Source organism: Eschscholzia californica, unplaced genomic scaffold, assembly GCF_041429995.1.
Source record: "Eschscholzia californica isolate CP2 unplaced genomic scaffold, dmEscCali1.0.p SCAF_1, whole genome shotgun sequence".
Lineage (NCBI taxonomy): Eukaryota > Viridiplantae > Streptophyta > Magnoliopsida > Ranunculales > Papaveraceae > Eschscholzia > Eschscholzia californica.
In genome coordinates, this window is record NW_028238198.1 from 2,350,577 (window position 1) to 2,356,470 (window position 5,894).

Sequence of the window (5,894 nt, forward strand, 5' to 3'; positions counted from 1 at the left end):
TAGTTTCCATTTCATGTAAGTTTCCATTTTATGTATATTCTACCATATCCATATATACCTATATATATAATACCAATACTTGTTGTAATACACACAGAGAAATACAAAAGATTAAATTCAAATTATATCCATCTCTTTGTTCTCTGGTTTCCTTTAATTTCATCATCTTCTCATTTTTGGTTCATTAGTATTAAGAGACCATTAGTCTCTTCACAATGTTGCCCCTTCCGTTTCAGTACTCACCCTTCACATGATGGTTAATTGTAAGGGAAAAGAAGTTCACTAATTTACGACCCTCCTTATTCTTGTTTCTCCACTTCTTTCTCAGGAATATTCTGATGAGAGAAAGATCATTGTCTAGGGTTTCCAAAATTCGGCAGAACAAATCAATAACTGGAGGACTCTTGACTGGTTGGGGAAAATTAATTAATGCCAGTCATAAAAGGGTGTCAACCCATAAAATCAAACTCCAAATAGTAACATACTAGTGACCGAAATAGACTTACCTACTAAACTTTATTAACTACAGTACTTACGAAGTTCATATTGCATCGTGTCTATCATGCATGGAATTATTTGTCAAGAAAGGATTTCAAAATCGTACATGATTGTCTTAAGATTGTTGGTTTCGGGGTTTACGGATTCGATTCTTGACAACTGGTATGACACTAAAGATTACTCCCTCCGTCCCATTTTGTTTGACTTTTTAGGAGATCCAACTTATTAAGGATTTTCATTTATTGCTTCCTAACTAAATGTATTTTCCTTCTCAACAAAAAAAAAAAAAAAAAAACTAAATATATTTTCCTATATCACCCATATTTACTTTAGAGTATTACAATGAAAACTACATTAGAACTAGTGTAGAACCAATAGAAATTTTTTGTTAGTATTAAAAGTAAGGGTAGATTAAGAAACATCAATAAAACTAGTAATAAATAAGTCTTATTTAAAGTAAGTGGACAAACATTTTGGGACTTCCTTAAAAGGAATAACACCCAAACAAAATGGGACGGAGGGAGTATATTAATATGAAATGAAAAATTAACTTATCTTATTTGATGATCGAGGCGAGTGGTCACTCTTTCCTTAAGACAATCATGTCCCCGCAATGGTGCTAACGGTTCTACGGACACTTGTCTCCCAAGATACAACGATCGCGTCGTATAGAAAGAAGCACTACAATTCTATACGCTCCATCGAACTTTCCAGTTACTATGCTCTCATTGACGACTCTAGACTACTCGACTATTGTTTTCAAAAACTTGATTAAAACAGTTCAAAAACTTATTTCTAAAAGAGAAATCAAATTGAGTATTTATAGAGTTACTCGTGACTCTACAAATCCACAAGATGTCTCTCTCCGTTTGGGTTGTGACTACCCATAACTTGTGTCTTTTCACAAGTAACCATTAGATTTAATTTCACTCAAATAACAAATTATTTATTGTATAAATAATTTTCTAACAAGCATTTCAAGCATTTTCTCTAGTAAGATTTTAGAAGAAACTTTTCTTTAGACATTTCTAAGTAATAAAATGATCTTGTAATGTCAAATTGCTTAATTATATTATATCTTTGTTTGGATGGTTATCTTTGGAATCATGTTTTTGGCTTATATTGTTCTGAAGATTATTTGGGAAAGTCGATATACAAATTTGGCGATTCCATTTAAAATGAGTTCAAACATAGACAATCAGAATATTCTTACTCTTAGCAAAATATAATGTATTTCGTTTAATGCTATTATCGACATTTACCAATTAGAGGATTTAACCAATATTGATCTAACAAAACATTCAACATATATGTTACAGAACTGGCCGGACAAACCAAATCACATTTGTTACAAACAAGCCTGCTTGCACACACTATCATTTGTATGTTTGTCGATCTCGGTGAACCATTGTTTGACATTGTTGAAAATCACAGTCTCAGTGACCTCGTAAACAAATAAATGAAAAGAACTACTGCAACCTTGCAGATCGAAACACCCCCATTAGCTGATTGAATGGTTTGAATGGTGAACCTAGTTCAAAGCTAATATTCAACTGATCAAGATCCTTGAGATTGGAGGCAAATGATAGGGACAAAAACCTGCAGTAAAGAATATTCAAGCATAAGTCAGACAAATATTAAAAATAGTCTAGCTGTCCATGCTTTCTGGAAGTAAAAATACAAACAAAAAAGCAGACTAGTCTATGATATATATATATATATACACACATATATATGTAGTATACACACACACACTCAACATATTTTACCTAAGGGAGTTGCGGTGTGGTAGTTTAGCAGGTCCGGTAATTAAAGATGGGAGATCTAATAGAAAAAAAGCTACGATCATGTTCATTGCATATGTGTGGTAGATTGTTGTTCATTCTTATTCTTTGTCTTTCGGCTTCTCCTTGAGAAGTAAAAGAAAAATGAAAGTTTCGAGCTTGTGCATCATATCAAAAGGTTGTATTCATACAATATCAAATGCAAAATGGAAGTCCTTCACATAAGGAAACATGACGTACAAAGAAAGTTAATATTGACTATCATCTCCAAGAGGAATGACGACATCAGAAGTAGTTAACTGAAAATTTAGTTCTGTGATTTGAAGCACACTTACCATTGCTAGGAGCAAACCTCTACGTAGTAATAGTGTATGTACCAGCACAGACCTTCTTTTAAAACCTTAAAGAGTAAAAAAGCAGTCAAGTTTCAGTTAACCTTCATAGGAAAAATGTTTACCAACAAAGTTCTAAAAAAAAAACCCACTAAATACTAATTGAGAAGATAGCAACAAAACGTTTACCAACTAATTGAGAAAATAGCAACAAAACTTTCAGTTAACCTTCTTTTAGAACCTTAAAGAGCAAATTAGAAGCGCACTTACCAACCAACGTTTACCAACATGGCAGGTAGCCAAAGAAGTTTGCCCCAAGGCCTAATAAAGTGATTAATGAGTGAATTCTAGAAGCAAATCGATTTTAGGTTCGTTCGAGAAATTAACTATTGCAGACTCATGTGATAGCCATAAAAGAGTGGTTAGACATAATATTAGGTTTTCAATGAGTTACAGTGGTTTGCAGTTTGCACTAAGGCTATGTTTGGCGCGCGGGAATGGAATGTCATTCCCGGGAATCACATTCCCGTAATGCGATTTCTGGGAATCAGATTATTTTGGTTTAATGTTTGGTTCAACCAGGAATAGGAATTCCATTCCCGATGGATTCCTAACTTGTTGTTTGGTTTGTGTAGGAATAAGAATGTAAGTTTTACGAAAGTCCTGTTATATCCTTTTACTCAAACTACATAAATTATAGGTCAACTTTGTTATATATATTTTAAATAGTATTGTCTATTCAAATTTATAGATATGAAATAATAACGTAATACACTAATTTAAGTTGTATTTAAAGATTTATTTAAAATAAATAAGGTCTCGACTAATTTTTTTAAACGTTATGAAATCGATTTTTAACGAATAAAGAGCAAGAGAGAAGAAAAAAAAACTAGAGATATGGAGAGAGAGTTACATTTGAGCGAGAGAGGGGGTGGGAGAGAGAGAGGGTGTTGGTATGGTGGTAGTTGAAACCCTAGATTTTAAAATTTTTGTAGTAAAAATATTATGAGAATTCTAATATTTTATCAAGGATTATTTTGTCCAAAAATATTAAATGAAATCATTCCCGGGAATGGGAATCACAAACCCACCCCCCTCCCTGGGTTTGCTATTACCCCATTTCGGGGGAATCCCATTCCTTCAGTAATAGGATTCCCCCTGCATTCCCGCGAGCCAAACAATAGTCGGGAATGTGATTCCCAGGAATCACATTCCATTCCCACGCGATTCCCGCGTGCCAAACATGGCCTAAGAGTATAGTAATTCATTTAAATTTAAGAAAAAAGAGTTTATTTCATAAACTAACTGATTATTTTTCTCGCATTAGTGTCTGATTATTGGTTATGGCCCCCAAGGGCAGAAAGATTTCAACCTTTTTAGGGATGTCAATCGCTTCCATTCGTGCACAATGAAGTCTGCAATTAAAGCCAATAATTGACAACTAAAAACCAAAACCCAATTCCTCAACTCTTAAAAGATATCATCTTAATCTCTATCTGATTGATCAGATACCCTAAATCTAAGAACTAAAGAAGATCTCTACTTAAATCAGAAAAAAAAAAAAAAATCATTGCAAAAACCCTAAATAAATTTCACTGTCTTATATTAAGTTTATGATTTGAAACCCCTAAATAGTTTTAATGGATTCTTTCCCATAATAACTATGGTTAGGACCAAAGAAACAAGATGAAGTTGAAATTTAATCACAATAATACCTACATAAGGAGCCGATTTATCTGATTTGTCCAGCACCTTGGAGAAGAACTCGACTGATGAAAATTGGGAAAGAGTTGTTTCTCTTTGGGCCCCACCCATACTTTGTGACTAGATTTTCTTTTGCCCCCTACTTCCGTTAATTCAAAATTGACCCCCTATCGTTAACTTTGTCAGTTAACTTTTTTGCCACCAAAATTATCCTTCTTATGAAACAATTTGAGAAATCCAATATTGGCCCCTTTCTTGTAAATATGGGACGATTCCCAAATAATGTCAACTTTCTTAGAATTAATTTAGGGGCCAAATTAAAATTATATCTCCAAATTTCTAAAAGCACCACCTCTCAAATCTCCATCTCTCTTCTATCTCATCACTTCCACTTCGTCTCTCGCCACCTCATCCTCTTATTTGGTCATTTAACTTCCTTTAGACTGGTTTATATTCTCATTTTCATGTGTAGGATGGTTATTTTTGGAACCATGTACTTGGCTTTATGGAGATTATTTCTTTCCTTTAGCGGCTTACTCTTAGTCTCACTTCTTGACAACGTTTTATCGTTATCAACTGTTCTTAAAAACTTCAATGACGAATTCATACAACGGTGATAGAATTAGAGAGAATAGATAATTCTTATTTCATTACAATTGTTGATTACAACCGAAATATGTATAGAGTCTCACAGTCTCTTTATTAGACAAGAAGACTAATTAAGATATCTTCTCAATATTATAATATATCTTTTATAAATACAATATATATTTCAAAGATATAAATAATATCATGTTAAGTCTTCCTCTAATAGTACATGTTGTTGATGTCTTCATGATCCGTTGGTAGATATTAGTCTCATTTACACAAGGGTGTGACATCACTTGCAGCAAAGAAGATGTTAACTTGTTGATTCAGGTCTGAACGATATGTTCGCTCAAGTCATGGGACATTTACAAATGAACTATAAATTTCACCTCCCTTGGAAATCGAACTAGGTACCTCCAGGAATTTGGAGTACTTCACTACCAATTGAGATATCAGTTATTGGCTATAATAAAACACATTGTTTTTTTTTCGTTCTCTTATATTTGGTCATTTAACTATTCCTTTAGACTTGTTTATATTCTCATCTTCATGTGTATCTCTCTTTACCATATCTAATTGAAAAATTCGTTAGGCTTTTATGTGATAAGTTGAATGTGAGATATTTATCTTTTATATTCTAAACTTTATTAGATTAAGATTTTTTAGGTTTTGTGGGGGTAATTTATGAAATCGATAATTTATAATTTCAATTGAATTGGTTTTCCGAAAAATTGAAGCTTCATCTGAAGAAGCTGACAAAAATATAAACATGTTAGAAGTATTTTGCTTATGCTAACCGTGAAACTTGTAAAATAGAAAATTAAACAAACTAACAAATTTTTCATCTCCAACCAAACAAGGAAAAACTAAAAGTACTTCTAAAGAATCAGTTAATCCAAAAAAATACTATTTCTTTAGATTTTTTGGCCTATGATTTTTCCTTTCCCCATATTGTTTAAAAATATGGCACCATGTGTAATGACATTGT

At 32.7% G+C, this 5,894-nt stretch overlaps 1 long non-coding RNA gene across 1 annotated transcript; it reads right to left on the minus strand.

Moving 5' to 3' along the window:
• Positions 1-2,014: 2,014 nt before the first annotated feature.
• Positions 2,015-4,386, minus strand: LOC147563143 (uncharacterized). The gene is made up of 3 exons (XR_015238316.1): positions 4,330-4,386; positions 2,618-2,682; positions 2,015-2,097 (listed from the first exon to the last, which is right to left on the minus strand). It is a non-coding gene; the product is annotated as an uncharacterized LOC147563143 (long non-coding RNA).
• Between the last annotated feature and the right edge of the window lie 1,508 nt (positions 4,387-5,894).